This window comes from Petaurus breviceps, unplaced genomic scaffold, assembly GCF_028583685.1.
Source record: "Petaurus breviceps papuanus isolate PSGF00001 unplaced genomic scaffold, PetGlider_PUasm1.0 90925, whole genome shotgun sequence".
Classification (NCBI taxonomy): domain Eukaryota; kingdom Metazoa; phylum Chordata; class Mammalia; order Diprotodontia; family Petauridae; genus Petaurus; species Petaurus breviceps.
Window position 1 is genome coordinate 3,214,276 of NW_027187380.1, and position 14,076 is coordinate 3,228,351.

At 40.9% G+C, this 14,076-nt stretch overlaps 1 long non-coding RNA gene across 1 annotated transcript; it reads right to left on the reverse strand.

Moving 5' to 3' along the window:
• Positions 1-584: 584 nt before the first annotated feature.
• Positions 585-7,963, reverse strand: LOC138152240 (uncharacterized). Its single transcript, XR_011166066.1, has 2 exons — positions 7,810-7,963; positions 585-1,410 (listed from the first exon to the last, which is right to left on the reverse strand). It is a non-coding gene; the product is annotated as an uncharacterized lncRNA (long non-coding RNA).
• Positions 7,964-14,076: the final 6,113 nt, after the last annotated feature.

Genomic DNA, 14,076 nt, shown 5'->3' on the forward strand with positions numbered 1-14,076 from the left:
ATAAAATAAGGGAATTGCATCAGATGGCCTCCAGGCTCCCCCTTTAGCTATAAATCTATAATTCTATGAATCCAGGTTTTCTGACTCCTAACCTATAATAAGTATTCACATTTATACACTTATGGGGCTGGAGTGGGTTTAACGAGGGTATGTCAGATCAAATGGTGGAGTTCCCCAATCAATCTGATGAAATTACAGTATGTGGACCACTGTTAATCACCTGAACTGAAGAATCTTAAATGTCTTTGCTGTTTCTGGTAGTGATAGGGAAAAAGGGGGAAAGAAATCACCCTTTTGGAAGAAGGCACAAGGAGAAAGGAGAATAGAGAAGCCTCAAGAGCTGAGAGTCCCAAAGAATGAGGTCTGCTTAGTTTTGTAATGAATTAGGAGAAGTGGCAGATTTCTCATATCTAAACAGCTGCCAAATTTTGTCTTTATCCCTGCAACTTCTCTTGTGTTCTTCTCTTTCTCTTAATGAACACAGCCACAAAACCTAGCCAGGCCCTTCTCAGCTACTCCCTGGACTATTGTATAGTCTCTAAATTGGTCTCTTCAATCCATCCTTAACAAAACTGCCAAAGTGATTTTCTCTTTTTAAATTATTTTTATTGTGAATTTAACATCAATAAAAGTAAACATTTCAATATTCAAGGAAAATAAAAAAGAGGCTTTTATATGAAGCTGATAATTTTCATTATGTATGGTTTTTAAAGTATATATTAAACAAACTGCATTAAAGTGTAAATCATACATATAGATTATATATACGCACGATAATAACAAAATTGCCTTGTTTGTCTATGTCTTCTTTTGACTTCCCTTCTGCCCTTTTATGCATTTCTTTCGTTTCATTGATGCTACTTTCTTTTCTTTTTTGTTTCATTGCTATTATTATCCACCCACTCCTTTTGCCCCACCCCTCAAGCCCTTCCTATGACCAATAATTATAGTTAAGCAAAACAAGCCAACACATTGGCTGGCCACCCCTGAAAATGTATGTCTCATTCTGCACGTTTAGCTTATCATTCCTCTGTTAAGAGGTATAAAGCATGTTTCATTATTAGTCTTTTGAAGCCATGATTGATCACGACACTGATCAGAGTTCTGAGGTTTTTCCAAAATTGTTTTCCTTTACATATTGTAGTCAAAATGCAAATTGTTCTCCTGATCCTGCTCATTTCACTTTGTATCAGTTCATACAAGTCTTTCCAGGTTTTTCTGAATCTTCCTTATTCATAATTTCTCATGGTGCAAGACTGTTCCAGTACATGTTTTTGTTGTTTGTCCTTCATTCTTGAAGATGACCAATGACATCACAAGCGTGATCTCTTGACGTGTGCATAAGTGGGATTTGAGTGAAGCAGAGCTGTGCAAAGTTGTCAGACTTGCTCTCTCCAGAATTATTGGAGTCTAGTGGCAAGACAAAGGTCAAGATGATTAGTCATGGCCCAGTACAGTTTATGCAGTCATACCCCAATTTATGGGCACTCATTTTTTTTTTCAGTTCTTTTCTACAACAAAAAGAGTCACTATCTTTCTGTAGATATGGATTCTTTCCTTTTTAGTCTTTGACCTTCTTGTGGCATATGCCTAATTATTGTAGCTCTTTGTCAAAAACTCAAGAAAAGAGTAAAAGTTTAGTGAAAGGGTATAGTTCCAAGCTACTTTCCAGAATAACTGAACCAAGTCATGGCCCTATCAACTGCATTAGTGTGCCTGTCATTCCACTGCCGCTCCAGTGATTGCCATTTTCCTCTTTTGGCATTTTTGTCAGTATAAGTTTAAGGATGAACCTCATAGCTGTTTAAATTTGTATTTCTATTATTACTGACTTGGTGTATTGATAGCTTGCATTTCTTTATTTTAAAACTGCCCCTTTCTATCTTTTGACCACATATCTATTGTGAAATGACCCTTGTTCATATACATTTGTATCAATCCACTATGTATCTTGATGAGACCTTTGCCAGAGAAATTACCTACAGAGACTTTCTTCTAGGAACTATTTGTCTTCTAATTGTATTTGTTGTACTTATACAGAAGTTTTGCTAATGTAATTATGACTGAAATTATGTTTTATTTTCTATTATTCCTTGTTTAATTAAGAATTCTCTCCCCATCCAGCTCAGAAATATATTTCCTTTCTTTCTCCTCTAATTTGTTTGTAACAGATGAAAATTATATCTATTATTTTATTGGTACAGGAAACTCTCATATGAGAAAACTTATCCCTTCATAGGTTGGATTTTTTTCCCCTGCAACTTTTAGTATCAGAAAGCTTCCTACAATATTGAGAAGTTAAGTGACTTGCCCAGGGTCATACAGCCAATGTGTACCAGAGAAGGAATTTGTATCCAAGTGTTCTTGGATATGAGTCCAGTTCTCTGTTATGCAATGCTGCTTCTCTTGTTTACGATAGGGCCTTGTATTTAAGCCAGGGATCTATTTAGAGCTTGTGATACATGGTATGAGTTGATGGTCTTAAACCTAATTTCTGCCAGACTACTTTTCAGGTTTTCCAGTAGATTTATTGAATAGAAAGGCCTTCCAATTTGATTTTCCTAAATCACAGGTCTGATCACATCATTCCCCTACTTTATAAATTCCACTGGCTTCTTGTTACCTCTAGGATCAAATACAAATGTCTTTGTCTAACATTTAAAACCCCTTACAACCTTGTTCCAACCTCCATTTCCAGTCTTCTACATCACTTCTCTTTACATACTCTACAATCCATTCAAACTATACTTTCTGTTTCTCATATAGAACACTCCACTTTCCATTTCTATGCCTTTGAACTAACTGTCCCTCATACCTAGAGTATACATCCTTCAGGTCTCTCTCTTAGAAGCCCTAATTTCCTTCAGGATTCAGCCCAAGTACCACCATCTTCCTAATCCACACCCCACTCTAACCCCAGCTGTTGGTATCTTCCCCCCCATCCAAATTACCTTGCCTCTAGTTTGTGTATACCAACACTGGTGCATTTGGCCCCCTTTCCCTCACCTAGCCAGAATGTAAATTCCTTCAGAGCAAGGAATGTTTTGCTATGACTGTATTCTCAGGACCTAGAACAGCACCTAGCACATAGTAGGAGCTTAACAAGTCATTGTTGATTGGGTCGATCACTAAGAGTTTCCTCTGTTCCATCAGTGTGATTGGGTGGGTGGGTGGGGGGGGGAGGAATCCTTCAATTGGATCATGGACTCATTGACCAATCTCTACCTGTTATTTAAGGTTTATAGTACTCTTTCTTCACAACAGCCCTATAAGGTAAGCATTGTAATTTAATCTCTTTTTACTAATGGGAAATCAAGGCTCAAAAAAGTTAAAATGATTTGTCCACTGTCAGATAATGTTGGAATTTGTCTTCTTTTCTTCCTTTTTAAAAGTTTTATGGATACCTTTTGTTTTTGTAACAAAGCAATTTCCAGATATTCTCCCCACCCATATTACTGAACCTCTATTGTAAGTCAGGCAGAAAGGGGGAGAGGGCTGCACTCACTCCTCTTCTCTTATGGGAAGGAAGAGTCCAGCCAAGAGGACTAAAAAGAAGGCTGTTTCAACAGAGGCAGCACTTGTAGCCATGCTGCTTTTGTGTGGGACAGGCATGTGTGGGAGAACAAAAAAGGATTAAGGGACCACCTACTTTTATTTTCCACCATGGGAAACAAAGGTTTTCCATGTCATTATAAAATGCCAAGTTCTTCCAGTCTTAGGTCACCATATGCGCAGAAGCATCCAGGAAGTTCATCATCCCCCAAAAGTCCAAGCCATTTTATGGTCTAGTCAGCTGATGTGTGGGATGTACATATGTACAACATGCATATGTGTGGGAGGATGAGATTGGGGGTAGGAGAAGAGAAGGGATAGGGAGATACTAAGGCTTTTCCATCAGTGGTGAGTATTAATATTAACAGATCTTCCTTTGGTCATATCACCTTCTCAGACTTCCTCTTTCCCAACTCTCCTCCTACAGAAGTGACTCTATCCTTTGTCTGTTTGAGTTACTCTTCTTAAGACACTATCTACCTCTGATTAATGTGCCCAGGTATAGGTGCCCTTTAGCAAGTCACTTGAATGAATGAAGAAAGCATTTATTAAATGCTTATTTACATCTCTGTTCAGTCATTTCAGTGGTATCCTTTGTGACTTCATTTGAGTTTTTCTTGGCAAAGATATTGGAATAATCTGCCTTTTCCTTCTTCAGCTCATTTTACAGATGAGGAAACTTAGGTAAATAGTGTTAGGTGACTTGCTCAGGGTCACATAACTGGAAGGTAGTCTGACCCCATATTTGAACTCAGGTCTTCTGGACTCCAGGCCCAGTTCTCGATCCATTGCACTACCTAGCTCCAACAGTAAGTTAGGGGGATGTCTACCTCTAGAACATGAAGATTTCCTCCAGTAAAACAGGTGAATGAGAACAATTTGTTCTAAAGGCCATGAAGGTGGCTGAAGCAGGCCCTATGGAGTGATTAGAGCTTGGTAGGACATTGAAGATTCCAAGTTCATCTGTTGCACCTTGGACCATCACCAGTCCTCTTGACTTTTGTCTTGCTATGGGACTTAGATGACTCTGGAAGAAAGAGCAAGGCTTATGACTTAGTGCAAATTTGCCTCACTTAAATCCAATTCATGAGCAATCAAGACATAGTCCTCTGATGCCATTGGTCCTCTTTGAAAGCAAAGGGAAAAACAGAAAAGCCCAAGCAATGAGTCACCATGTCCTTGGAGTCCTCAGAAATTCCCAAGAGAGTTCTGGGTCAATGCTCAGATGGGATGACTCTTATAAATTCATTCGGCCTCAAAACCCTTCCTTTATAATGAAGGAAAATCAGTTACACAAAACCATCCAACAGAGTGGCTATGCCTAACAGTATATACAACATTATGTAGCTAAAGTTCCTGTCTTCTCTAAAGAAGAAAAAGGTGTATTTCATCATCTGTTCTCTTGGACGGAAATTGCTCATTACAAGGACCATCTAAATTCATCAGCATTTTAGTGTCATTTTCATCTACATAGAATCATAGCCATTGTGCAGTTGGTCCTTGCAATCATTTATAAGATCATAGGTCTAGGGCTGGGCAGGATGTTAGAGCTCGCTTAATCCAACATCCTCATTGTACAGAGGAGGAAAGTGAGGCCCAGAGTTTTTAAGTCACTTGCTCAGTCTATTTAAATAGTGACAATGGTAGGATTTGAGCACATGTTCTCTGACTCCAAATCCGTTGCCTTTCCCATTGAATCATGATACCTCTTGTTTATAAAAATCTATTCATTCTTCTGCATATTAATTGTTTTTATGGCACAATAACATTTCATTCATTCACATTTATTTATTCATCCACTTTATTCACCCAATTGATGGGCATCAACTTTTACTCCAGTTCCTTGTTACTATAAAAAGGGCTGCTTCAAATATCCACATCCTCATCCTCATCTATAGCCATAACCATATCTGATATATAGCTATATCCATATCCATCCATATCTATACCTATATCTTCTCTTTCTGTCTTTGACCTCTTAATTTAAGCCTACTAGTAAGATTGATGGGTCAAAAGGTCTAAATTTTATTGACTCTTCTGGCATTCCAAATTGTTTTTCGGAGTGGTTAGTTTAATTCACAACTCTACCAAGACTATTTTAGAGGACCTGATTCCTTATAGCATCTTTACCATTGATTGTTTTCATCTTTTGTAGCTGCCTTCTTTATCAGACAGTTTTGAATGTGCTGTAGGCCATTACCACCAAACTCCCAGCACATGTTTCTGCTCCAATCTCATGACCAAGTTTCCATCTGCAAGAGGAAAAATTTGCCTAAGGTGCCAAGGAATGAAGGGACCACTTCAGTCTCAAGAAGGCTGGAACAGTCATTAGAATGCTGGATCACTGGGGCATCCTTCTGCCTACCTTCTAGGCTTGGGGGAATATAGGATCATTGCTTTCAAGCTAACAAAGACTTTAAAGATGTCCTGGTCTAGGGATTCTTAAACAGGGGGTCCATGAACCTGGTTGTGTGGGGGTTGTTTTTTTTTTACTTGATCATTGTATTTTAACATAATTGCTTTCCTTTGTAATCTTCTCTATTTTTATGTATTCAAAAATATTAGACTGCCAAAAGAGTCCATGACATAAAAATAGTTAGGATCCCCCTAGTCTAACCTAACCTTATTGTTTCATAGATGAGAAAATTGGGTGCCTGGAAGACTGTTGTTTGCTCAAGTCAGACAAGTAGTAGATGGCAAAGCTGAGGTTCAAACCCAGGTACTGTTTTTCTAAATCTAGCAATTTCTATCATACCACACTATCTCCTTTGTTCACCATGTTCATTTCTCTCTGAGGGAAGCTTTCCCCTTAGGGAAACATAGGTATTCTGAGTAGAAGTAATAGGCAAGCTGTGGGAATGACCTAGAAAGGATGAACTTTTAAGTTTGACCCTATGCCCTTGGCAGTCTCATAGGGTGCATCTGCAGATTCCTGTCTCCGATACTGGGGCTAAGATTGGTCAGAATGAGGAGCCAGAGGTAGCATGGTATACTAGTTTCTATGCAGATGATTCCCAGATCTAAATACCTCAGTCTCTCTCCTAAGCTCTAGTTCCACATCAGCAACTACCTATTGGATATCTCCAAGTGGATATCCAAGCAGCTAGGTGGCACAGAGGATAGAGGGCCAGGTCTAATCAGGAAGACTCATATTCTGGGTTCAGATCTGGCCTCAGACTTTCTACCTGTGTGATCTTGGGCAGGTCATTTAACCCTGTTTGCCTCAGTGTCCTCATCTATAAAATGAAAGAAATGGAAAACCACTCCAGTAACTTTGCTAAGAAAACCCCAAATGGGGTCATGAAGAGTTGGACATGACTGAAAAAAAAAAACAGCTGAACCCTTGGATATCCAATGGATACTTAAATAAAACATCTCTAAAACAGAACTCATTATATTATTCTCCAATCCCTGCCTTCTTTTTGATTTCTCTATTTCTGTTGAGAGAACCACCATCCTTCTAGTCATCTAAGTTTGTTATCTGGATCATCCTTAGCTCTTCCCTCTCCCTCAACCGGAATTCTTTCCTTCCTTCTTTTCTTCCTTCCTTCTTCTTTTTTTTTTTTTTGCTTTTAGGAGGTGGGAAGGTAGGGCAATTGGGGTTAAGTGACTTGCCCAAGGTCACATGGCTAGTTTTTGTGTGTGTGTGTGTGTGTGTGTGTGTGTGTGTTAAGTGTCTGAGGCTGGATTTGAACTCAGGTCCTCCTGACTCCAGGGCTGGTGCTCCATTTACTGCACCACCTAGCTGCCCCACCTTTCTTCTTTCTTTCCTTCCTTTCCATTCAATTTCTTTATTCTCTTTAGAATTACAGAACAGTCCTTTTGTTGGACGGAGTGAGTCTGGCATCCCCAACTGCCTCTTCCTATGCACATACATAGTATAGTCCTTCTAGTGGACATTTTCTCTTCAACCTGAATTCCTAATCGATTTCCAAGCCTTGTAACACCTAACACAACCACCATCTCTCAAATCCATCCCCTTCTCTCCAGTCACGTGGCCACCACCCTAGCTCAGGTCTTCCTTACCTCGTGCCTATACTGTTGCAATAACTTCCTAATTATTCTCCTGGTTTTAGTCTCCCTGTGCCCTAACCCACTCTCCAAATAGCTATTAAAGAGATAAGTTCCTAAATCACAGGCATGATCATGCCACTCCTGGATCAAGAACCTCCAGTGTCTCCCTCTTGTCTCTAGGATAAAATACACAACCTCTTTTGTTTGACTTCTAAAACCCATCATAATCTGGCTCCTGCTTACCTTTCCAAAATTATTGTACACCATTCTCATTCACAGACTCCATATTCCAGCCATACTGGTCTGCTCATTGTTCCCCGTCTATGATTTTCCCATTTCCTGTCCTTCATGCTTTACTCCCTCTGGTACCTCTGCTTCCCTGAATCCCTAGCTTCCTTTAAAGCTCAACTCAATTGGCCACCTCCTACAGGAAGCGTAAAAAATGACAAAATTGTTTCAAATTACTAGTCTCTCCCCTGAGACATTACTTGGTATCTAATTATCTGTGTACATATTGTTTCCCCTCAATGCAATGTCAACTTCTTGGGATTAGGGATTTTCATTCTTCTCTGGTTTTGTAATCCTAGTGCTTTCCGTGATGCCATACATAGTGAATACTTAATAAGTATTTTTTTGAATGAACAGACTAGAAAACACTTCATTTAGCATCAGAGTACCTCTCTGGGCCCTCTTTCTCCCCCTACAAAAGGAGGGGTGGGAATTCTTTAACCCAGGTCCCCGTCCAGTTGAATAGCTGCTGCCATTCCAAGAAATTCCATTAATTTTTATGAGTACAGAGTTTTCTCTGGGACTCTGGAAGAGACAGCTGGAAGGATACAACCAGTTTCTTTCTTTGGTTAACAACCCAGTTCAAATGTTGGAGGTCAGATAGACTAGGGATGGAAAAAGTCACCTTTGTCATCATTCACGTGGGTGTGTACATACATGTGTATTCTATGATTATAGCATGCTATGCTGATAAGGCCAAGGTAGTGAGCTGGATCCTGGCAGGAATCAGCTTTGCTCTATTCTATGACCAGAGATCACGCCTCTCACCCTAACACAGGATAGCGTATTGGCAGGAGCACATGCCTGGAACTCAAGAGATCTGGGTCTTGGTCCTGGCTCTGCTACTAATTGGCTGTGTGGCTTTGGGCAAGCAACTTCTCTTCTCAGGGCTTTAGTTCCCTCATCTATAAAAAGAAAGGGTCAGGCTAGATGATCCTCAGGGAACCTGCCAGATCTGAACGTTTCGCCTCATGGTGACAGAAGGATAGCCAGAAAGGCCGCCCTGCTGGATTGGACCCAAAGCATAGCAGAATCGCAGAGTAGTATGAGCGTGTGAGAGATACCCATATTCTCCAGAGGAAAGTCACTGATTCTAGTTGACTATTACTCAGTCCCCAGAGGCCACCATTGCTTAGCGCCTTCGCCACGGTCAAGCACTCATTAGCTCTTAGTCACTTTGTTTTCTGCACTGGTTATCATGTTGTTTCAAGGCATTAGGTCAAAAGTCTCATAGTGGATTCTTAGTTCTCTTTTTTTTTTTTTTGCTTGTTTTTTGGAGGGGGGAAGGCAGGGTAATTGGGGTTAAGTGACTTGTCCAAGGTCACACGGCTAGTTTTGTGTTAAGTGTCTGAGGCTGGATTTGAACTCAGGTCCTCCTGACTCCATCAGGACCAGTGTGGTGCTCTATTCACTGTGCCACCTCTGGATCATCTTATAAAAAACCAGCATGGGGTGGTTAGGTGGCGCAGTGAATAGAGCACCAGCCCTGGAGTCAGGAGGACCTGAGTTCAAATTTGACCTCAGACACTTAACACAAAACTAGCCGTGTGACCTTGGGCAAGTCACTTAACCCCAATTACTCTGCCTTCCCCCCTCCAAAAAGGAAAAAAGAATTAGCATTACTGTCCCTGCTGGTCAGGGCTCATCAGTCTACTACAATTGTATCCCCTCTTATGGCAGTTATTTTCTTTGAGGAAAGCAATTTATTAAGATTAAAGTACTATTTTGTAGTACTTTGAAGCCCTTATCCATACTCAGCCTCTGCCTTTACACAGAGTATGCCTCCTTCCTGGAATGTAATCCCTTTTCATCTCTGCCATTTAGAAGACTTATTAATCTTCTTCAAGACTCATGTCCTGTACCTTTGCCTCTTTTCCTGATTCTTTTGTTAGTTTAAATTCCCCCTCTCGAATTATCCTGTACTTACTTGTTTACATATTGTGTTCTCCTGGTTTGTTGTTTGTTGTCCTTTGTTCTCAAAGAGAACCAGTGGCATCAAGGAGGGCGATAACTTGCAAGTGAAGTGGATTTAAATGAGGCAGGAATGTGCAGAGTTGTCAGTCTCACTCTCTCCTCCAAAGGCCTCAGAGTTCAGTGGTAAGACATAGGTCAGGATAACTGGAGATGGCCTTGGATGCAGTGGGGGAACTTGATCTTTTTAAACTAAAATCTTTCCCAGGTCCCAGTATGTCTACAAGAGAGGGATAGCAGAGACTCTTCATTCTGTCATTGCTGGGGAAGACTTTGAAAGTCCCTTAGACTCAAATCAATCAATACTTGAAAAAAATTAATTCAGGCTATTCTTTGGAATGTCAAATACTAAAGCAGAAGCTTTAATACTTCAGTCACATAATGAGAAAGCAGGAAAAGACCCTGATGTTCCGAAAGATTGAAGGCAAAAGGAAAAGGTTGAGATGACTAGATAGTATCATAGAAACAGTGAACATGAACTTAGATAAACTACAGGAGATAGCAGAGGATACAGAGGCCTGGCATGCTATGGGTCATGAAGAATCAGACATGACTAAATGACTGAACAACAAAAATTTCTGTTTCCTAACATGGGATACTATATAAATGTAGTCAGTGCTTATTAAGTGCTTTGGTTTGGATTTGATGAGAATAACAGCCTGAATTCCTATAGTACTTTAATATTAATAAATTGCCTTCCTCAAAATAATACTCAGTGGGGGTAGGAAGTACAAGAACTTCCATTTTACAAATAAGGATACTGAGGCATTAAATGCTCTGCCTAGAGTCACACTGCTAGTAAGAGTCAGAGACAGATACTTGATCCCAGGTCTCCTGGCTCTCAGACCAATTTTCTTTCACTACAGTGTCCCCACAAGGGCTGTGTGGAGGTTTCAGGTAGCAACGTATCATCACTAACCTATATATCACCTTGAACCAGTTGGGGAAATCTGCTTGTAACACCTCCCAAACATTATTGCCACCTACTCCATAATGCAGTATGAGGAGATAGGATTAAGAGCCTTCCCCTACACTTACCTTTTATTTCGAAAAATTTTTTTCCTGTTCTGAATTATGCTTAATGGTATGTGAGCTGACTCATAGAATATTGCCGTTTGGTAATCACAAGACAACTTGTAAAGCAGCAGTTCCATTATATTCTTACTATTTTGTAAGTACTATGTATAGCAGGGATTTGTAGATAGATTTCAGGGGGTCTGTGAATTAAATTAAAATTTTTTTCTTTTGTAATCCTATGTATTTTATTTTTGTGCATTTACCAGTATTACTCTGAGAAGGGATCCATGTCTTCAAAAGATCCTTGTTGTGGATTCATCACATTAGGTGATGGGAAATGCTAACAACAATAGAAATATTGAATATCTGTTACAAATTCCTCCCTTTTCCTCTCTACTTCTCTTTTGCCCCACCCCCAATGTATTCACCGAGTTTGGCCAGGTATCAGGATTTTCCCACAGAGAGGCCTGGCCCCTGAGCCAACATTCTCCCTCACCAGACTGCCCTGAAGTCATTAGCACTTGTGTTGCATCAGCTGGCATCAGCAACGTGCCCTCTTCTCACTTTCCTCCTCCCCGACCAGCTACAGGTGCCCTAAGAGCATTCTCACCCAGCTCCCAGCTCTACCTTCTTTTCCCACCAGCCACAAGAAAAGTGTAAACACACGTAGCAACCTGGGGCCCTTACACCTGCTGTCATTTTCCCAGGCCCCTGGGAAAATGTTGCTTCCTATCATGACCTAGCAAGAGACTGTGGGAGCTAGGGACAGTCAATGAGTTGCTAGTGAGAGTGCATATCACCATGAGACAAGTGGGGAAGCTTCCTTGCATCACCTTCATTGAATCACCCTCTTTCCATTGCATCATCATGTTTCTCACTCTTGCACCAATCCCCCCCACCCCCGCCCCACCTTTCCCAACCATTGTATCCCTCAGCACTTCAATACTTCCAAATCAGGAAAGGAACCTGGGAGTCCTTGTTCTTACACCAGGCCAGACCATCATCCCTCTGGCAACCAAGAAACTTGCCCAGGCTCATCCGTCTACTATACTCTTTTCTCCTATGTTCCCTAAACACCTGCCCGGCTAGGCTCACACACAACTGGACTGTAAATTTCTAGAGATCAGGTACTTGTTTCCCCTTGACTTCTTTAACCAGCACACAGTATGGCAGGCAAGTCATGTTGTCAACTAACTTTCCCAAGACTCCATCAGTCCCACTCTGTTATGCTAACCATGAGCAAGGTTCTTCCTCCCAAGAAAGAAAATTCATATGAAAACACAATTAAAAGGTAAGAAAGCTTTGGTTACATTTCTTTCAGGCTGGTTTCCTGATTTCTTTTATGTGGTCATATTTCAATCCAAGTTCTTCACACACTCCTTTATTGGGCTCTAGGTACTTGGATCACCATTTGGTATACAGACTACTGCTGTTAACTCTTGCTGGCCTCTTCAACAAGATCTGAGTAAACTGCATCTCTCAGGCTATTGCTTTCTGTGCAGGGTTTTTCTGCCTTCTTGGGTCCCTCCTCCTCGTCTGACTTCTCCCCCTAGTACACAAACAGAGGTCCCTGTAGAAGCCATTAGATGCTTTTCTCTTCTAAGAAAAGACTGCTTTCTGATTTCATGTTGCCCATTGGGACCAGGGTAGATCCCTGCTGTCTGGTAAGATCGGTAAGATATTGCACAAGCATCAGGGAATGAGGTATCTAGGAGCAGGTGGTGACCTATAAAATCACACCAGACCAGGAAGTAAACTTTCATGAGACTTACCAGTGAGGGTCATTTGGATCAATTATTTTTCCTTAGCGAAGATCAGAAAACCGACAACTTACATTTTGCATACAGGGAATGTCCTCTCCTCTCTACCATTCCATAGACCTACAGTTATCTCTTCCACATCTCAGGGGTTAGAAGTGTGGTGCCATCACAGTCTGGAAAATATGTGTAAAAATTTTTGGCCCTCCCTTTGTACCAGAGAAGAAGTCTGAATTATTATGGTATTAAAAGATAAAATATTTTGATATTATACTATATATACATTTTCTGCATTTTTAAGTTTCTAAACTTTTTCTGTGCTGACCTTCAAGTATCATCTGTGGCTTTCACAAACTCCCCCCAAAATCCCATTTTAATGCCTTATGCTGCCCCCAAGATATATGGAAATCACTATGGGGAAAGTCTCAATGTGGAAGGGATAAATGTACTTCCTCACCTACAAAACCTAAATCACACCTCACAGCCTCCAGAAAACTTTCCCATTTAAATCTCACCCAGCACTGACCACTCCTTTACTGTGTATTCTGCCAATTGTTCTCCCTGCAGTGAATTTGTATTTGTTTGCATATGACATATAAATATATTCACCCAGGGCGGCCAGGTAGCACAGCAAGTAAGAGCACCGGCTCCAGTGTTGGGACGACCTGGAGATCGAATCCCAGGCTCAGACACTCAGCACCACACCCAGAAATAACTGGCCCTGTAACCTTGAGCAAGTTACTTAACCCCAATTGCTTAAAATAAATAAATAAATATATTCACCCACCCACAGCATATAGGCATAAATAGCCAGGTGTGTGGTGTGTGTGGTGTGTGTGGTGTGTGTGTGGTGTGTTATAAAAGGTATACTTGGATTTTGAATGGTTTTTGAATGGATGATTTTGCATTTCATATAGGGGGTGAGACATTTCTGGCTTATACTTGTTATTGTTGTATCTGGGGTTTTCTTAAAAAATGCTGGAGTGGTTTGCCATTTCCTTCTCCAGCTCAATTTACAGATGAGGAAACTGAGGCAAACAGGGTTAAGTGACTTGCCCCAGGGTCATGTAGCTAGGAAGTGCCTGAGGCCAGATTTGAACTGATGAAGATGAGACTTCCTGACTCCAGGGCCTAGCACTCTATCCACTGTGACACCTAGCTGCCCCAGTATAAGCTGGTTTTTTCACAGACCATAAAGGATGAGAAACTGGGAATGACTCAATCATGGCTTGTAAAGATAGGATAGCTCTTTTATTTTTTTGTTTTGTTTTGTTTTTTGCTTTTTGGAGGGGGGAGGGCAGGGCAATTGGGGTTAGGTGACACAGTCACACGGCTAGTAAGTGTGTCAAGTGTCTGAGGCTGGACTTGAACTCAGGTCCTCCTGACTCCAGGGCCCATGCTCTATTCACTGTGCCACCTAGTGCCCCCCCCCCCCCTTAGGATAGCTCTTTTAGGAGATAAGAATAAATTCCTCCAT